Here is a 22,235-nt window from a genome sequence, read left to right on the forward strand (position 1 = left end):
TCTTTTTGGTGATAAGGGTACAGTTTTAGGTTCCCTAGCCATCCCGATCTCATCAAGACGTGTGTTAGTTTTACTTTGGAGAGAATGTAGTTGATCAGGCTACATTCACTCCTTGGTATCACTAAGGACAGTCCTGAATTAACCGAGATGCCAGCATTATTGTGTTTGATTCAGCGTTAGGTCCTTATTCCTAATGCAAGCAAGTGTGTTTTATTTACTTGTTTTGTTCAGAGTTATGTTAGTCCCTCTTTTGGTTTATAGTTGCATATCAATGTGTGGCTCGACATGCTAGTTCACTATAAACAAAGCTCTGATACCAACCTGTCACACCCCCGAACCAGACGGCGGAAACGTCCGGGGGCTGTCGTGACTCAATTGAATACCATAACATTGAATATATATGAAACGTAACAACATTCATCACCATGCATTAATATAGTACAACCAGTAGAGTTACATGAAGTACATTGTTTAAACATTACATTCCCAAAAATAAATTGTTCGATTCGTACATCAATAAACTGCAAGCCATCACTGAATATGATTTCCTTTGGTTCACTGGTTCCCTGAGAATACAAGTATTTTGAAAAACGTCAACATATGAAATGTTGGTGAGTTCATAAGTAGTGTTTGAAATCCAATGTTTGTATTGTTTGAAAACCACCAGAAAATCCGATATTTTCTGAAAATAGTATAGTCAAAAAGGTGTGAAGATCCATGGGTATGCTTGTTTGTTTCTATACTTGTAAAAATTGTTCATTTAAAATTGTATGCATTTCGAATCCGTATGTATTGAAAACCCTAGGAAAACCCGATGTTTTCCTGATTTCTTGAATTCCATGAAGTTACATTGAAACCATGGCATAGCGTGTAGTGTCAGTCCCAGGCGACGTTGGATTATTTTTGAGCATGATTATTTGCTACAAACACGCATTACACAAACGACCAGTTTATAGCTATACTAACGATCCCGTAGGCGTTGTCCGTATTAATCACGTTATCCAATCGCCCTGACTATGTGTAGTCCCACATCCGAAGAGAAAGAGGACACGAAGACCTCGATGACTCCATTAACCGGTTGGGGATAAAAAAAATGTACGAGGGGTCCCCGACCCGCCTCGCATGAAATGTAGACTTTACTAGCAATACCAAAGGACCCTTGGGGACCAGTAGTATACAAGCCATTGAAAGTCCATTTACGTTGTGTCAGATCGGCAAAACCCAACACTTCGTAAGATAAATGTCTTCGGGCCTTAAGATCAGGTCATTGGGCTAGCTAGGCTCAACGAACAAGATTTTACACTTTTGGGGCCCAAAGATGGTGCGTAGACGTCTGTGCACACTCGCATGTATATTGAATTCCCAAACGTTACTTGTATGAATCGTAGTGTCGTAGTGTCGTAGTGTTAGTAGTTTCGGATTTTTATTGGTTCGAGACCGAACCAATTCGTTTAACAACGACTTTTGGTATTGTAATGTATTGTATTTCGTCGATAGTCGCGGTGCCATCATTTGGTCAAATTGCGTGTATCGAGTTAGCCTTGAAAGTTTTCTGTTTTCAGCCCCTCATTGTTTGTAAAATTTACTTTTTCAACCCTTTAATTAAATACTTTCCGATTCGGTCCTTAAATCAATTTTCTTGACATTTTAACACCAAAAATCATTGAAGTTGATGTTTTTCAGCATATTTTTCAATGAAAACAGTTTAAGTCCCTGAAATTTCAGTTTTCTCGGTTATAACCCTTCTTTTCGCAACTTTGACAATTTTGGCCCAAATTGTAAAATTTTTGCAACTTTGGTCCTTTTTAAATTCAAAAAGCATTTTAAACCTTTGAAAAGGACTTGGAACACTTATAGTCCACTGTTTTACAGAAAAACACAGTTTTGGCCCTCCAAAACAGAAAATCTCGCATAATGGGCCTCATTGGGCCGAAAATGTCATTTTTAGCCCATTAAGCTTGAAATTTATGTTTTTAATCCTCTAAATGAGTATATTTCCAGAAATTGTTTTATTGAAACTGTTTTGACACACCTCATCCATCAGAATTCGTGATATGTCAATTTGGGCCCTTAATTTTGTATTTTTCACATTTTAGGTCCAAAAATTGTGTTTTTAGCCCAAAGAAATTGTTACTAAGCCATTTAGCTATTTTTCTAGAAACACTTTGTATGTAGAGATATATTTGATGCTAAAATCATTTAACATAAGGTATATCTCGGTTTTGAGGGGTTTTATGGCTAGATCCAACATTTTAACACACAAAAGCACACATATAAGCATGGAAATCATACAAAGCATACAATACACATATAGATCTACACTTTCACTTGTATCCCCCCCCCCCCCACAAAACTCATAAAAACAGAAAATAGGGGGTATGAAGCTCACCTTGGGTGTGGGGGTTCGGTTTTGCAAAGAAAATGGAAGGAAAATGAAGTGATTTTTGGCCTTAGCACCCTTCCTTGGTAGATCTCGAGTTTGGTGACTTCTAAGGTGTATGATCACAAGTTGGAATAGATTTAGAAGAGGTTTTTGATGGAATGAAATAGCTAGATCATATATATAAGTAAATACTTACCTAAGATGGTGATTAGCTTGAAAGATCCTCTTGAAAGCTTCTAAAAATCTCGAAATTATGAGGAGGAAAGGAGAGAGTTTTCTTGAATGTTCTTTGAGAGAATTTGTGAAATGTGTGTGTTTGAGATGTGGCCGAGAGTGAGAGAGAGGAGAGGATAGAAGTGATTTTGAAGTGATGCTTGCTTGGAAACATGAGTTGTGTGCATGGAAACCCAACAAATAAAAGTGAGGTGGCAACCCCAAAGTCAACTCTCCCTTTTTCCTTGGGCTTGGGCCGAGAATGGAGAGGGAAGAAAGGATTTTTTGGGTTTTTTTTTGCCCCTAAGTCCAATATTAGAGTTAGTTTGGGTGTTTATTGGCCTTATAAAATAAAATTGTGATTTTTATGCTTTAATAAGCTAGATTAGGTTAATCATGGATCAAAGCTTTTAATTTATTTCATTCTAGGCCCAATATGGCCCATAATATTGAAATAAATGAATGTGGGTCCAATTAGAGCCCAATTAGGGTTCTAAGCCCATGATAGTCTAATTGGAAGCTTATTGGTCCATGTGGATCCAATATGGGAGTCCTAGTCCAAAATGGACTTAAACAAGGACTTCTAGGGTTTCCAATTGTTTGATGACTATTTGTAGTATTTATATGATGTATTTGATTGAAGTTCTTGATGTTATAATAGTAGGTGTCAATCATGTTCTTAAGTTTTTGGATTCACATTAGCTTGAATGTATAGATTAAATGACACAAAATTTCCGGTTGTGACACTAAAGCATGAAAACACTTTGCTACAAGTGCTAGGAATACCAAGGGTTGCATATATAGAGAGTATGGCCTCACATTGGAGTTTACTCCTCAAATGGTGGCCCTTAGGGGTGTTTACGGTTTTTAGACCACTCCCCCCATGAGTTTAAGGTTGTAAACTCATTGGAATGGTGTGTTTGTGTGCTTCAAGGTCTCATGTTTCACAAAAGAGTGCTCTAGGGTTGTATCAAAGGCTTAGGAAGCGGTTAGGGATCGAAATGGCACACTTTTTGGAGTTTACGGTCCTTGGACCATATTTGGGAGTTTACTACCGTAAACCCATGAGTTTACTGCCGTAAACTCATGGTTACTCCAACCATTTCGTGATTTGTGGTTCATAGACCAAGCATGCAAGTTTCAATCCCTTTTATCCAAGCATTAGAAGGTGTTAGGGGCATCAAAACACCCTTTGGGGGTGTTTACGGTTTTGGGAGATTCCCAACCCGTAAACCCATGTTCTTGGAGGTTTTTGGTGATTTCTCTTATGGATTACAAGCACACTAAGCAAATAACTAGTTAGGGAGGGTACACTTACTTATATGAAGCTTGTAAGAGTGATTAGAGCCCTAAAAACACAAATGTCTTATTAGTGTTCTTGGTGCTTTGAAGATTACTTTAAGATCTAAGAAAAAGGTAAGATTTCATGGATGAAATCGTGTAAAAACACTAGATTAAGTGTTATATGAACGAATCTAGGAAGAAAACACTTACATTTTGGCGGATTTGACAGAATGATTTTATGATAGTTGAGAGAAAATCTTGAGTGTTCTTGAGGTGGGGAGTGAAAAGTGAAGAATGGAGGGTAAACTCATGATATATGCATGAGTCCATGCCAAAGGGAGTTTACGGGCCAAACACCCTTGTTTGGCTGTAAACACCTAGCCAAGGTGTTTATTGATTGATCGTTATACAAAACACCTAACGGACACTTCCATTTAATTGTTCGTGCGATGGAAAATTAAAATAAAATACTTGAACGGGCTTAAATCCGGCCAAAAATGTTTTGGGATGAATTTGGCTAATTTTCAATGTGCTTGATTGCGGAGTTTATACAAATGAAAATTTCGGGTTGTCACAATTTTTCAGTCATGTAATATGTGTTTGCGGTTTTGTTTACGGTCATGAATGGGTTCCCTTCCATGAACCCATTCACGACCCATGTGTCATTAATATAGATGTTAGGTGGGTGAGGAGTGTACGGCTAGAGGAGCTTAAGTGTGTGAAACTCAAGGTGTGTTTCAGAGAGAGAAGAACTAGTGTGTGTGTACTATGTGTATGGAGCATTATTCTATTCATTGAATACATCATATATTCACTTATTCTTCTTCTCCTTCTCTTCTATTTTAATCTGGCACCTTCCGCTTGATTGGGATTCCACACCATCAAACGGATCTAATTGATACACAAGCGAATTGGGGACTTACAATTGGTATCGGAGCTTGGATTGTATCAATCAATTTTTGCAGATTTGGAGCGTATTTGATCTTATTTTCGAAGGATTTCTGCGTTTTTGGATAGATCTTGGCAAAAATAGGGAGGGGTTTGTTCTTTGCATTTTTGATAAAAATGAGTTTTTGATTGAGTTTTGGAGCAAAAAGGGTGAAAACGTCGTTTTTTCGTAACAATTTAAGGGTTTACGGCCCTTGAAGGGTTCTCGGCCCGAAGTTCGTTTACGACCGGAAACAGTTTGCGGCCCTCGGAGTTCACGTCCTGCTCGTTTGCGGTTGATCCTCGTCCTTTCTTCGTGTTCTCGGCCAACTTGTGTGAGGGTTCGCACTGCCTTCATTTAAAAAGATATTTGGGAGTTGCCAGGAATCGAACCCGGGGTGCCTCGCTTCAACATCCCACGCGTCTTACCAATTGGGCTAGTCTTTCTCTTGTTTCAATCCTTCCCAATTTAATTCAAAAGGATTCAATATCTTTGATTCCAATTTCGCATTTTTTACAATTTCAGACCAAAAATCAATTTCCTTTTATTTTTAAATTTCATTTTCAACCACAATTTTAGTTTTTAATTTTTGACTTTAAATTTTGACTTTTTACTTAAAATTTTGACTTTGACTTTCAAGTTTGACCTTTGACTTTAAACTTTAACTTTTTCGTTTAACTTTCAAATTTTCAAAATTAATTTTTCGGTTTGACTTTTAAGTTTGACTTTTTAAATTTGACTTTTAGGGTTGACTTTTGAGGTTTCAAGTCAAAGGGCATTTTTGGTAAACAATGAGTTCTTCAAAAATCAAAGTCAATGAAATTTCCTTGGAGAATTTACGTGAACATTACGAATTACTACGTAAAGAGAACGAGAAACTAAAATACGAAGGGTATCAACTTAGGAAAGGCCAGAAACCATTGAAAGATCAATTAGAGGCCAAAACAAATGATTATAAGAAATTACAGGCATAATATAGTGACAAGTGTGTCCATTATAGATATCTTAAGAAAGATTTTGATGCTGTGACTGCCGAACTTGATGCATTAAAGGCCAAATATAAAGATGCTGAATTTAACTTAAAAAAATTTGATGTGCCAAATGAAAAGGTGGCAACAATGATTGAAAAACAATTAACATTCAAAGATAATCAATCTAAGGGGTTAGGGTACCACAGTGTTCCACCTCCCTTTAATGACAACTATAACCCACCCCTTGAGACCAACGAGGAAGAGAAACCTGCTCAGTTTGGCCTACTCCCTAAACCGTTTCCAACTTCAGTTAAGACTGAACAATCAGGGCCAACTAAGCGTGTTGAGGTGAAGAATACTGATGTTTCTACTTCTTGTGCAGGTAAAGTAGCGGAAGATGAGAACAAGGAGAACACAATTGAACAAACCAATGTCTCCTTGAACTCTGAATCTGTTGCTTCAAACTCAGTTGCTACTAATCAACCTGCTGTTGGTAAATACATGCCACCAATTCAAGCTAAACAGAGTGCCTGTTGCAAGTGTGTATGTGGGAACAACCAGAAACAAGGCAAGGGTACGCCACAAGGGGCAGGAAGAAAAAACTTCCCAGTGAAGAAAAAGACATGTTTTCACTGTGGAACAACTGGACACATTTCCTAAAACTGTCCAAATCACACATACGTTCCCTACTATGCACAAGGGTGGCAGAACGCGCTAACATGGAGATTTTCAAAAGAAACCCCTCAAGGTCACGCTCAGACAATGGCCATTGGAATGCCACAAAGGGCAAGAGTACAACTCCCAAGGCCAATAAATCAACTCCCAACAACAAGAAGGGAATGCCGACCAAGAAACCAATTTTAGGAAATGCTCCAACGAAACCAATACCGGCTAGGTCAAAGTCATCTCGACAGCACACTTCCAGTTCAAAATCAAGTGCCGAGGCACCCATCCGATCCAACAAGAAATGGGTTAAACCCAACTACATATGGGTACCAAAGGTTAAATCTCCCAAATCACCTAATGACTCTAACGTTTCTACATCTTCTATTTGTGATAAGCAGGATATGTCGTGGGAAAAAGTTCCTTGCAAGGATGACAAGGGTCAACCCAGTTTCAAAATGGACTGGGTTCCAAAGACCAACTGATCCCACTCTGTGTCGAAACAGCTATGGAGACATATTAACATACGTTGATTTGTTGGTAGTGGTTGTTCCAGGCACATGATACAGGACATCTCTCAGCTGTGCAACACTCATAACTTTGTTTGAGAGTATGTGTCCTTTGCGGGAAAGGAAGAAAGGAAGGGATCACACATGGGGTTTGTGCTTAACGATGTGAAGAATTTCCAGATCTGTTCTGAGATTATGCGTGTTGTTCTCAGACCTTCTGGATGCAACTTCAATCAGTGACTTACAGTTTGATTTTTCTTCTCTATGCTCTTGAGTTTATCTTACACTGATTCGTTTTTAAGACAGTCTTTTATTTTCTTATAGTTTTTCGTTAGTAGGTATTGTTCGGGAAGTAATATCAAGATAAATTGATAACGGGCGGTCTAAAACATGTGTAAGGGACTGAATCTGAATTGTCTAGACTCAGTGTTCAATGTGTTGGTAGGCACGAAGGATTTGCTAATGTTGATTTAGATAGGATTGTTTGGACTGACCATACGACACTCGGGTAGATTGAACAGTGAGATAAACATGGGAACCCATGGGATACACTAAATTAATACGCACTTAGAACTGTGGCTTAACTTTTCTTTGATGTACGGACTTATGTCCTTAATTCTGGTTTTGATAGGGCGACTGGGTGGTTTTGATAAAGTAGGTCTGTAGGAAATTATTTTCTTGCTTTCTATCTGTTAGTCATATGTTGCTTCCTCTATGTGATTGGAAGAGATACGACCTGGATTGCAACATATACAACTCTAATTCTACGCAACTCCTTATCTATGAAATTCTTTTTATCTGCTAGTTATATGCTGTCCCCTCTGCGTGATCGGAAGATCCGACGTGGGATACAACATATGCACCATTCTACTTCTCAATCCCTCTATCTCTGTTAGTCATATGTTGTCCCCTCTGCGTGATTGAAAGAGATCCGACCTGGGACACAACATGTGCATCTATCTCTAAATCTATCTTCCTCCTTACTAATTGTTTACTCACCTAAAGTAAGCAGTCCTTAGGATGTTCTTGATAACCAGGGTATATCGGGAAGTGGGGAACACGTTCTAGTGTAACTAAAATTGAACCATTTAAGAGGTTGTCTGTAGATCTCACTGCTTAATTTAAGTGGACAACAATACTCGTGGTCGTCGAAAGCTAAATGGTATATTTAGAAAATTTTGTTGATATCCTTCGTATTTAAGTGGACCATAATACCGACAATTGACTAGATCTATTCATGAAGGTGAAGGTACTGATAAACAAAGTTAAAACTGTCTCACAACTTTGATCCCAATTATTTTTGTTTTTGTTAAATTCGTTCATAGTTTTACTCTATGCACGAATTTAGGGGGAGAATTAAAAAAAAATCAAAAATAAAAAAAAATCAGAAAAATCCAAAATCCAAAATATTGTTGTTTCTGTTTTTATTTTTCCAGAAAATATGAAAAATCCAAAAATATTGTGTGCTAAGTTTCATTTTAGTTTTGTTTTGTCTTGAAAAGTGAATTCAGATGTAGATGAAACTCATGGAGTCTGTGTCGAAAATTTCTAAGCGAAGGCTTCGTCCGTGATCATCGAAGAATTCTCATTCGAAGGAGCAAGAAATGAAGATTATTCTTTCAACATTTAATCCTTCAACCCCAGAAGCAAGGTGAAGCTGTTCTTGAAGATTATGTGACAGATTGCATTGAAGCCTCCTCAATCAATTTGCTGTTATCTATGAACGTGCTGAAGTGATCCAGAAGATTAGATCTCTCTATTGTTCTCTCTGAAGATTCTCAAGCTGAAAGCGCTATCTTTCAAGAGTCAGTACATCAAGCCTCCTCACTTAACGTTAGTTCAAAGTCAAATTTTGAAGAAAATTCCAACTGCTGACGATGAAGTCATTTATTGAAGATTCATCAAGTTTAACTTGAAGCTGTGAAGAAATCGAAGATAAATGCTGAAGCTAAGCTCCCAATGAAGAGTTACAAGAAAAGCCAGCTACAATTTTAGTGGGAGTTTGTTGGGTTAATTAGAAAAGAAAGCTATAAACCAAGGGGGAGATTATTGGGTCTAAAAATATGGTTTATACTTTACTTTTCTAGCAAAATGTATTTTTTTATTCATGTAATAGGTGTTTGCGGTTGTGTTTACGGTCGTGAACGGGTTCATAGCCGTGAACCCATTCACGGCCCATGTGTCATATATATAGATGTTAGGTGGGTGAGGAGTGTACGACTAGAGGAACTTAAGTGTGTGAAACTCAAGGTGTGTTTTAGAGAGAGAATAACTAGTGTGTGTGTAGTATGTGTATGGACCATCATTCTATTCATTGAATACATCATAGATTCACTTATTCTTCTTCTCCTTCTCTTCTATTTTGATCTGGCATCATCCGCTTGATTGGGATTCTGCACCCTCAAACGGATCTGACTGATACACAAGCGAATTGGGGGCTTACACCCATCAAGCCTCATATAGCATGAACTGCCTATGACCTGCACTTACCATAACTAGCACTCCATTACTAGCCAATCTCAACAATTACCCAACTCCGGAAATTTGGAAGAATACTCTTGAGACCTTAACTAGTCTGATAATCCAAATCACCTCCCATGAAATTTCCAATGACCAACAATTCTTGCAACTGACATCACCATCTTCCTGCTACCACCCCTCTCCTAACAACGGTAGTACTTGAACCCAAAAGTTCTTCCATAGACAACTGCCAATCATTCCAGAACAAACGATGAGACCACTGAACCTAACTTCACTGGAGAACTAATCCGTTAACCATGACCAAATATCTTCCAAGCAATACCCCTGAATTGATCCCGACAAAGACCCAGATTAACTACTGTACACGCTAAAACACGCTTCACAATATACGACCCTCTAAAGATTCATTGAAGACTCCTGGAATGCAGAATGACATATAACGATCCTTGATACACTAGAAAATAGTATAGAACCATCTCGAGATATAACTTACCCAAACCCAAGCAACATTTCAACTGTGACATCCCCATTTTCACAGCCATAATAGACCGATTTTGTTTATGCTTTATAAAAATCAGAGTACCTCTTTTAATAAAAATGTTGCGGAATTTGATCCCAGTAAAACATTATAAGTACGTTATCAAAGTGTTTCCGAAGAAAAGTATTTTTATTCATTTTAAAATATTTGGGATGTCATCGTCAATACAGAAACATAAGCATAAACAAAACTTACATTCATTATCACTAGTGATCTATATCTCTTTTAAGTCTCTTAGTGTAATGTGACTTCATCTCAACACCTGAGATATAAATAAACTAAGTGGGTCAGGTTGGGAAACCTGGTGAGTACATAGGGTTTTCAACCCACAATAATATAATTATTATGTTTAAACAATTAAACAATCAACCCAATTACCCATCCCCATTATCTTCTTTATTCTTAAGGATCTACCCTAAGAATCAGCTATTCCTCGTTCATTTATTCCTAGGGATCATCCTAAGGAATCGGCACGTAGTCCATCGTTGCCGCGATTTACACAACGGGCACTAAGTCTACATAGTCGCCAGGGCTTAGGCACTAAGTCTGCATAGTCGCCAGGGTTTAGGCACTAAGTCTGCATAGTCGCCAGAGTTTAGGCATCAAGTGTGCATGATCACCAAGGTTTAGGTATCAAGTCTGCACGATCACCAAGGTTTTAGGCATCATGTCTGCATGATCACCAGGGTTTAGGTATCAAGTCCGCATGATCACCAAGGTTTAGAGTACATCGGGTGAACACATCGTTCACAACACCTACAGGTTGCGAGCCTGCTAGTGTTCCACTGGACTGTCTAGAATAGTCTGTGGTTGTCATCCATACTCTGTTGAATGACGGGGCCATCGTTTGGGAAAAGGCTTCTCAGATCGTCCACCTCTCACCCTCACCTCGTGGTCTATAACACCTCTCAACTCATTATCCAACTCATATTCCATCTATTACATCTACCCATGTTTTACCCCAACATTATTGTAGATATAAAATGCATATACAGTTTAAATCATTTAAAACATGTATACAGTCGTTCATTTAGCATAGACAACAAGTACTCAGATAATATGCATTCATATCTATGTGTAATATGAAAGTAACTATGCACTCATTTGAAAAGGTGGTGATTCTGAACTCAGACAGCGCTTCGCTTCTTAAAAAAAAATTTCCTTTGACGAAACCTAGTATTATGACCAGTAGAGTTTAGTCTATTATTTGCCGAGACTAATTAATAGTCTAACTATTATTACTATTATATAAGCGTTAAATAACACTCAATATAACTCATAATAATAGCCCAAATAATTATTTTAAGGTCCTAATAATGTTACTATAATTAAATAAAAACTATATTAAATATAGTATAGGCGTAGCTCACTTACAACGGGTTTTTATTAAAAACCGGGCTTCGCTGGAGCAGCGTTTCCGAGCCGAAAGCTATTCTTCTCGGAGCCGTCGGGCGCTCCGGGGCTTTCTTCTTGTGCTAGGGAGGTTCCCTAGACTTGGTAGGGGTTCAGGGAGGTTAGAGAGAAGTTAGAGAGAGAAAGAAATGCTTATGGTGTGAAGAAATAATGAAGGGTTCACCCTTTATTTATAGGGATTTTATAGTAAAGTAGCCGCTAAGTTTCGTCCGTATCTTCAGCGTACGAACTCCGTTTTCTACGTTCTTTATATCCACGCTTTGGTATTTACGAGGAATACAACTTTCATTTAGACCTTGTCGGCTAATTCTCCTTCTATCTCAGATTTACAAAAACCGTATCGTATTTATCGCGCTCGAAGAGTAGCGACTAAGCTTCGTCCATATCTTTCGCATACGAGCTCCGTTTCTGACTTTATTTATATCCACGCGTTGGTATTTACGAGTACTACAACTTTCATTTAGACCCGGTTGGCTAGTTCTCATTCTATCTTGGATTTATAAAACTGTATCGGATTTATCGCGCTCGAAGAGTAGCGACTAAGCTTCGTCCATAACTTTCGAATACGAGCTCCGTTTTTACTGTCTTTTTATCGTTTAACTCCTATTAACGATATCTTCATTTCTCATTTAGATTATTTTGGCTGAAAATTGACCGATCTAAAATTCAAATTTTCGGGTTGTGCACTACTATGCTAAATCTGACAAAAATCATAACTTCCTAATACGAAGTCAGATTTGGGCGTTCTTTTTATGGACACTCTCAGTTTAACATTTTCTATGACTTTTGTTTAGATCGTTAAGGCTAAAAGTCGCTCTATCATAAATTCACTATTTACACTTCCCGATGCCGTGCCGATTCCGTCGCGAAACTTCGACGGGTTATAACTTCATCGTTATAACTCGGATTTCGGCGCTCTTTATATGTACGAAAACCTTGTAACATATACTACAACTTGGTTAAGACTATTTATTATAAATAATCTTTTGCCGAAAAGTCGTTTTCGACACTTATTGCCTCAAAATTGACTAGCCCGGATCTACGCGCGTTACATCAACGCAATACAAATCCCTGATAACAACCTAAAGAAAATAGAAGATATCATACCCGGATCTGAAGCAATCCTGAATTCCTCCTCCTGAGTTACCTCAACCATCCTGAGGGGATGGTGAAAAACTCACCTCTAATCCCAAATGACAAGAATTATCAATAGGAACCTTGTTCCTGAAGGATTCTATAGATCCACAAGCTTTGGGATCCAAATGATCCCCCAACTGCCCTAATAAAATCTCGGCCCGAAAGGCCCCGAGATGACCATCCAAGAGTTCCAAACTCCCTTCCTTCCTTCCTTGACTGAATCGAAGATCATCGAGGTCCAATCCAGAATTCTACGAGTTGTCACCGATGAGGTGAACTCCCGGTTCAACACATCTATCGGATCAGTACCTGCTACTGAGCTGGAACCGGAACCTAAACCCCATTCTCGAGTGCTCAACACCATACGAAAAATCACATACGAATGATCAGATCATACCCAAGAATCCTCAACTCACAGGCTCCTTATATTCTTCAAGACTCTCCTCTATTCGAATATAGATCCTCTCCTTTCAGTAGTATGGGTCCAATACTACCTTCCACACTTATCCATAGTTTCCTCAAGAATCCTCCCAAATCCTCTAAGTCACCTTCTCAAATCCATACATCAAACACTCGCTACCCAACATAACAAGAACCACCAAAGCAATCCCTAGTCTTTCCTATGTTCCCGACCTCACGATGCCATCAGCTGCTGAAAAACTCCTCATAATGCTAGTCACCCACCTCATGAATACAATCACATGCAACAAAGCTTAGATAATGTTGAGAGAAAAACTTGAGTAACACACTTGAACAAACGTTAGAACAAGTAATCATACGGAATGAAGTTTAACTCAATGGATCATAAAGCTCAACAGTAATAATAATAAGTTAGAGTTAGATAGTTTGATAATTAGGTGCAGAAATATAAGGAAATATAAATGACAACAAGTATTATATCAAGAAGACACCTAAGCTGATTCTTAACAAGGATTGCAGTCAACCCAAGTTAGTAAATGAGATCAAACTTAGTGATTAAGTGAAAGCTGACTTGCTCCGAAGAGATAACGATCTTAATATTTCAGGTTAGGATCTGAAGATCTTTTAAGATGAGAGAGTAAGAGAGAATGTGATATTTCAAGATAGAGATAATTGATCAATCATTTCATTCAGTAAGAGAGAGCTCTATTTATAGAGTCTCTAAGATTACAAAGTTAAATCTGTCTAAGGTTGCCATGCAAGGCACACTGGATAAAGAAGTGTAAAGACATAAGATAATAGTTAAAACTAAAAGCTAAGATTGATGACTATGACTGCGGATGCGATTTTAGATTGCGGTGTGGATCTTAACTGCAGGTCTTGTGATGGCTTCGGTTCTCTTCAATTTTAAGAGGGTGACTTTTATGTTTCAACAATTTCCCCCTAAGTGACCTCTTCAACTTTCCTTTCGTTTGTCGAGTTTAAGGAATTTGATGAGAATCCACTAGAACTTCCTGAATTCATTGAGCCACACAGTTCTCTTGGAGATTTCAAACTTAACTTCTGCAGTTGTGTGTTTTGACTTGTTCACTGCAGTTTGAGTGACTTCAAGTTGCCTCTGGGTCAAGCGATTCATGGAAGTCAATGGAATGAAGTACTTGGTTTCATCATTCTTCCGTTTGAAAATGACTCTAAGATTAGGGAAGTTAGTAGCTCCAAGGGATCACTCTTGAAAACCTTCAGTCAGCACCGGAGCTGCGTCGAGAGGAGGAAGGTTGAACTTCTGAGCAAGTGCTGGGTGGATGTCCGCATCAATCTTTGCAAAGTCACAAACAGTATCTTTTAGAAAAGTACACGCCCTTTCATACACAATCTTCATCTTTGGATGCTTCTCACACTTGTTTTAAAATACCTTTGCAATCAGGAAGATTTCCTCTGGGTTTATGCAAGGAAAATCAGCTTGGGTTTAGATGTAGTCTGAATGTCTTCTTGTGAGAGTATATTGGATGAATTATGCTTTCATAATTTTTATGGGATTGTAGTTCTTGACTGCGGTGGGTTTTTCGTTCGACCAAATTTCCTCAATTGCAGATCCATGCTTGGCATGGAATCTGTTAAGTCTTTCAAACTCCAGTGGCAACCCCTGATCATATGGTAGGTTGTGGTCAAACGATTCAAAGACGGGGAAGAACCTTGTGTTGGGACAGATGCGAATGTCCCAATAACCGTCAGATGGGGGTTCCGCAAAGGTGAGATAGGGATTGTAGTCGTCATAAAGTAATCTTCGGATGGGATTAACCCAGGAATGCATGAGGGATTCATCCATAGTGATGTTGAATCCATGATCTCTCCATATCATTTCTGCTAATTTAGCTGCTCTCCAATCAGCTTTCTTTTGTTTGGTTTTGGGAGCGTCGTAGGAGTTTTCGGATGACATCGTTGGGGCTAAGTTTCTGAAGTGAGGGGGAGTCTTCGGATGAGATGAAGAAGGATGTTGAACAACTTGAACTTGTTGAACTTCTTGATGTTTTGGGGGAGACTGATGAGTGGAATGAATTTGAATTTGTTGAGGAGAAGGCACATGAGTCTTCTTTTTGGGAGATGGTTGCGGGGAAGATTTCAGAGTAGGAACCTTTTGTTGAATGATGGGTTTTGGGATGATGGTTTGCTGATGATTGGGACCGATTCAGATGGGAGAGAGTAAATGTTGATGCGGATGTGAATGTTGAGGTGAGATGTGGTTCGAGCCATGGTCTTCACTTCCCCTTCTTGAGGAAGAAACATGGGGTTCCTCCTCAAGCCATTGCTTAAGACCATCAATCTGGGCACAAACTTCATTGAACTAAGCTTTGATAGGCTCACTAAGTTGTTGATTGGTGGGGGGTTGCGGTGTTGAATAGCAGTTTGTGGATCTCCTTGGTAAATCTGAGAATCTCCTGGCCATGGAAGTTTTAGCATAAGGAGTGTCTGAGGTTGTTGATGGTTGTTTGTAAGAATGAGATAACGGACTCATAAGCATTGTGAGTTTCCTCAACAAGCTTCTTTGAATGAGCATCGTGACCCGCAATACTTGATTGAAGTTCAGCTTTGATTGCGGTCGCATCAATGATGAGTCGCTCCGCAGTGGTGATAAGTTGTTGATGATCCGCCTTTCGACTTTTATCCAGGGCTGGGATACCCATTACAACCTTGAGAGAGATTCTCTCAGCAACAAGTCACTCTCTTGCTTCCAAACGTTCTATTCTGTCAATTAGGGATTGCGGTCCAGGCACATCTTCCGGTTGCGGTTGGGTGGATTTTACTGCAGCTAAAATCTGATCGATTTTTTTTGCAGGCTTAGAAATTCTTTTTTGGAAACATCCATTTTCTTCTTCTTCTTCTTCTTTTCTTTGGTCTTTGAAGTAGAGTGCTGGGATCCACTTGATTCTTCTTCCTTGTCAAAGATCATCATCATATCATCTGATGGTGTCGGTTGATTGATTTCATCCATATCAATGTCATCAAATCCAAATGTAGGTCCGGAACTAATTTCAAATACTGTTTCAGCATCTTGAGAATCATGAACAGTTTGATTTGGAGGGGGATGGGAAGGACCTACACCATCTGGAATAGACTGAGCTTTGCAGATGGTCTCAGCCATTGTGGTCATCCATTCTTGAACTTTGAGAATGGTGGATACGGTGTTGGTGTTGTTGATTGCATCTGCCCAATATATAGCCACCGTTTGGATTTCTGTTTCTTTTTGAAGAAGCTTTTGTGTTTGCCTATCTTTTCGAGCCTGAAATGTTTTGTGAAAATTTTCATATTTCTTGATACCAGACTCGGTAGTGGGACGATCCTGAGTGAAGGTATTATCAGAGTTATATCCGTTAAAACCTTAATTACGCACCGAGGTGTCCCTCGGGTTCACGGATCCTTGCACATTTGTGCTCACCATGCCTAAACCACGGTCTCCTTGACCCGTAGTCAAGTTTGGCCTCGTCTTAGTTCTGGTAAGGACTAAAGAATTGTCCTGCGGTTGGAAGATGTATCAAGTGTTAGGATTACAAAGTCAAGTATGGAGCGCAACTCCTGTTGCTGAAAGAAATGAAGTTGAGAAGCCCTGGAGACCTTAGGACAAGAAGAACTAACTAAATCCTCTTGGGATTTAACTGAGGGAGAGTCTCCACGTTTCGATGAAGCAGACACACTTACTGGGTCTGAGTGGCTGGGAAGGGTTGATGCGAATGGCTCTGCGGGGACCCCAAGGATTACCAGAGTCTTTTGAGAGACTTTAGTATTAGTCCGGTCATGCATTTGGCTAGAACTTGGTTTGGTTTTGAGTTTCTTGAGAATGAGAATTGGGACAAGGTCATAAACCGACTCATCATCAACATTGACTGTAGGAGTCTGAACTGGATTAGAGTCTTTATCTGAAGAGAGAACATGTATGAGTTTATGTTTTTTGGATGGTTCGACTTCTTTGGATGGATTTCCTTTCTTGGACTTCCCTCGAGATGTTTTTCTTGAAGAAAGTATCTTAAGCCATTGTGCTAAAGGAAGGTTAGAAAGAGTAGTGGAAGATGGAGTTGCGGTATGTTCCGGATCACGGGGTGCGGTAGAGGCTAGTATATTCTGACTGGGTAGAGGCGGGGTAGAAAGGTATGGGTTAATACCTTCCGTAGCCTCAATGTGATCTGTGACTTCTTTTGTATCAAGTCCAACAATAGTCAAGATATGTATGGGTAAGCATCTTAAAGATCCAAAGACAAATTGATATTTAGAGGGAGGATACCTTTTGAGATCACGAGTCACGAAGAAGTTAATGTCGCTGCCCATGCTGATCTTTGCATCACGGTGGAGGTTTGAAATGCACAAGGACCAAAACCTTGCAAAAGTGACCTTTGTAGGATTTTCCCTCGGAGACTCCTTAGGGATGTACTGAAGGAAGTCATCCCATAAGATCTGACCGTAGTTGACGTCATGGCCTGTGAAGATATTCCAGCCAAGCTCCAATAGATTGAGACCCATGTTATCAGTGCCTCTGGTCTACGAATCGCAAAGTGGCAGACAAACTACCAGACCACAGGGAGTTGGTTTTTCCTTAACTCTCCTATCCCCTTGAGCTTCTTCTGGTATCCCATTTGGTAGAGTGAAGAGATTATGTTTGTCACGCTTGGAGAGATGGGCTTTGTAGAGGGATGAGCCAGTAGATTGATTGCATTTAGAAACTTGTCTTTGGTTAAGATGACCAGGGAATCATCCATTAAGTTCAGAGGAACTTCCTGTAGGTTGTTGAGGGGACGGTACGCCGAGAATGCACACTTGAAGAGAGTTGAAATTGGAACCACATCAATGAAGGAATCAAATGGTCCAAAATGTGGGAGATTAGTGATGAACATGATCATGAGTTGAATAGACTCATTTTAGGTGGAATGATCTTCATAGATTGCCCTAAAGTTGCTTGAGGCAATGGATGGCGATTGGTTCCTTATGGCGGAATCAGAACCAGCAGGTTGAGCGGAACTAGAAGCTTTAGATTGCCTCTTTGAGATGCCAGACTTCACCATTTTGAAAAAGGTTTGTAGAACCTGCAGAACGCTTGAGTGGAAGGAGGTGAAGAAGATGAAGATCGTCTAAGAGGGTTCAGAAAGTGTAAAGCTTTATTGGATGAGAAAAAAAAGGTTTTAGAAGGGCGGATTTAAAAAGCTTATTGTTTTTACGCTATATATGGCGGTTAAAGATAAAAACCCTTGAGTTTATATTTTTTAAGAAAAGGTGAGTTTCAGCCACAAAAACGATTGGAAATTGAAAACTTTAAACATTTTTGATTTTCCAAAAATGTAGCATTTAATGAAGTGTCGGACCCATTATCACACGTTTGAGTATCGTGTGGTGAGGGGCTTAAGTTCGTTGAATAAAGGTGGAATTTGAACTGATTTGACATCTTGGGGAAAGGGGGATTAGACAGTTTAAGGAAAAAGATTTCTTTTATTGGGAAACTGTTTTATTTGTTTTCAAACCCAAAATAGGTCTGACAAAAGGATTATTTGAAAAATGAGAAGTGAAACGGTGATGTGCTACACAAAGAATGTTTTTTTTTTAATTTAATGAAGGATCATTAAATAGCACACAATGTTCTTTGGAATTTATAATGTAGTTGAAGGTTCAATCAATGTGACTGCGGATTGGTTAGTGATTGCAGGTTGATACATCAATGCGGAGAGATTTGTCATTGCAGTGGATGGATATAAGACTGCAGTAGAAGGAACTGAGACAAACACTTGAAAAAGATCAGAAATAACAAAAAATAAGAACCTTAGAAATACAAGTATGATATATGGTTGCGGTACACCAGATATACTGTGGTACACAAAGTATACTGAACAATGTATGATATATATATATATATATATATATATATATATATATATATATATATATATATATTGTTAGGACCGCACTAGGGACCAGAGATGGTCTGTGGTACCTATCAATTCAAAAAGAATTGTGGGTCCGGATTCATCATTCCTAACATGTGTAAGAAACTGTTGAGTTTTGTAGAGTCAAGTGCTTTTGTGAATACATCAACAATCTCTTCATGAGTGTTAACAAAAATTAGTTCAATGTTACCTTTTAGAATGTGGTATTTGATGAAATGATACCGTAATTCAATATGCTTCGTCTTAGAGTGATGAATAGGATTGTGGGAAATCACTATCACACTCTCTGAGTCACAGTAAATCGGTATTCCCAGCATCCTGTTTCCTTGATGACCAGCTGCTGCCACATATTCAACTTCTGCGGTAGACAATGAGACACAATTTTGTTTCCTTGATGACCAGCTGATGAGTCTTCCACTGAGAAATTGACAGCAACCGGAAGCTTCTAGGTTAAGATCACTCCTTGCGGGATACCAGAGGCCTAGAGCCTTGCTGCTCTTTAAGCATATGAGAATTTTCTTAACTACGGTTGGTGATCACAAAACGTCTACACCCAAAGATCTGAAAGAATCTGACATTTGGCTTGCGGTTGTTAAGGCCCTCATACGGAGTTTTATTGAGACGCTTTCATACAATGCTTCGATTTTGAACAAAGCATGTTGTGGCCACTGATTCGGCCCATAAATAGAGAGGGAGATTCATGAAGTTAAGCATAGATCTGGCTACTTCCACCAGAATTCTATTTCTTCTCTACTACTCCATTCTGTTGCGGTGTGTAAGGAGCTGAGAAATTACGACTGATGCCTTTTGAAATCAAGAAACTGTTAAGGAGATGATTAGTGAACTCGATTCCATTATCACTTCGCATGCGGTGCACTAGTAATTAGATTTGAAGTTTGATTTCTTTGATAAAATTGGTTAACACCTTTAAAGTTTATGATTTGAGTCTCAGGAAAAAGACCTAAGTGAAACGAGTGAAGTCATCAACTATAACCGGTATGTATTTTTTGTAGTGGAGACTAGCTACAGTAGATGGACCGCAGAGATCAATATGTAAGAGTTCTAGTGGTTCAGAAATTGAAGAGTCAATCACCATAAGCTGGATTGATTTTGATTGTTTGCCACATTCACAGGCTGAGCAGAGGGTATCATTGTTAAATTTGAGAATGGGAAGACCTCGGACGAGTTCCTCGGTGAGCAGATTGTTGAGATGCCATAGCCAGCTGACTTTGGATATTGCTTTGGACAGAAAGCACAGCTGCGGTTTCCCAATGATCAGAGAAACATCCAAAGGATACATGGTCCCTACGGACTTAGATTTGATCAAACAGGTGCTTCTATTGCTTGTTATTATGTAGCAGTATTCAAAATCAAATTCAACCCTATGGCCTGCTTTACACAGTTGGCCTACACTGATGAGATTGTGTTTAAGACCTTCTACGTAAGCTACCTTTTGAATAGAGAAGTTCCCTGTAGTAAGCACACCGTAACCTCGTATTATTCCATTCGCATTATTGCCGAATGTGACGTTTCCACCATTCCAAATAGGCCTGAAATCCTGAAGGTATTCTAACCTTCCGGTCATGAGCAAGGGGGAGGCACTATCTATTAACCACTCCTATTCTTGATCATCCTTGCACATTGCCTAAAAATTACATGGTTATTTTAGGAACCCAAATAAGTTGGAGCCCGAGGCGACCGATGGTTTTTTCAAAGGTGCATGAACCGAGGCTGCAGGGACAAGTGTTATGTCAATCTTGAGACCTAGTCTTGGATGTTTGAGAAGTTTTGAAGTGTTGTGAGGTTTAGAAAAGTTACAAGGTTTTTGAAAAGTGTGAGGTTTGACTTGAGATGATCCCTTTTGACAATGTCATTTACATGAATTTTTTTTGTCATTTACCCTGACATTCTGCTTGGTCGGCGATCAGAAGGGTGTGAGAACAGTTTTGTGACCAGTTCGAGAAGATTGAGATCTGACAGTGGTGTTCTTGGAATTTGAAAAAGTACGATTTGACCGTGTTTGAGAACGTGTAGATTTCCTAGGATGTGAGTAGCCTTAAATGTGTTGGAGTTGGTAAGATCCCCTTCCATTTTGGATCATCTGAGGAATAGATCTGAAAACCATTGCTTCAAAAAGACTTTACTTTCTTTTGGATTGTGTCAGAGGGGTTTGAAAAGGTTTTAGAAACTATACATCCCTTTTTGTTTGTTTTCTTGACTGTAGAGTTTTTAGAAAAGTAATTTGACAAAACAAGTTTTTCTGGAGTTTTAGGTTTTGAAATTTTGGTTTGTCTTTTGTTTTTTGAAAAGATTTCCCGCTTTTTACCATGAGATTGAAGTTCCTCTTTGAAGGCCATTTTTGCCTGAGTTTTTGGAGAACCACAATCATTGAGATTCAACTGCGGTTTCTTAGATCCACTAGATTGCTTTTGAACACGATGACTTGATTCATCTAAACATGAAAGTTCAGGGTTCTGGGAACATTGACCATACTCGAAATTTTCAATAGGCAACTCATGATGAATTGGCTGAATGGTCACTGAACTATTAATTGTGGGTTGCTGTAAGGAAGATTGGACTACCGCAACATAAGTCTGAGTTGATTTCTTTGTGGGACATTTGATCAGAGGCAATTGGTCAGACTGCGGTTCAGAATTGTAGTGAGTGGTACTTCAGTCTGAAGGCAGTGATGGGAAGTTCATGTGAACTTCGATTTCCATAAGAATTTCTTCATCAGCAATTGATGAAGTATGAGAGTTGGGATAAATTGTGCCAGAGATAGGAATTTGATCACTTGAGTGACCCGAAAATTTAGGAAGAATTTCCTCAATAACACAATTATTACTCAGATTATGAAGACAACCAAAATGAGTTTTGATGTCCCCGGGAAAGGTTTTTCCATTGACTGGGAAATGAAACTCTTGGTCCGGAGGGACATAGGGATGATCTTTGTTAAATCGGGGTGATGAGTCCTTTGCGGTGGAATACCCATTGGACCAACCCTAATTATAGGTGTTATCTACGGTTCCATTGTTCACAAGATTCTCAATAGCTTCACTTTCATTGAATAGTTTTTCTATTAGAAGATTTAAACGTACAATTTCAACTTGAGCTAAATCTCTCTGATCTAATGCTATGCCTAATTGAGTTTCACACAACATTCTTGCATCCTTCTGTAATCCTAAGTCTTTTTCTAGCATGGAAAATTTGATTCTTTTGTCTTCTAGACGTCCTCTAACATGGAACATTTCTTGGGATGCAGTTTTCTTCTCATCTAAGGCTTTTTTATAGTCTGAAAGGTCGGTAGCACATGTGTCATTAAGGTGTAGAAGAATTGTATACGAGAAATCGATTAAGAATAAGATTAATCAATA

Source organism: Lactuca serriola, chromosome 9 (genome assembly GCF_051521515.1).
Source record: "Lactuca serriola cultivar US96UC23 chromosome 9, Lser_US96UC23_V15, whole genome shotgun sequence".
Lineage (NCBI taxonomy): Eukaryota > Viridiplantae > Streptophyta > Magnoliopsida > Asterales > Asteraceae > Lactuca > Lactuca serriola.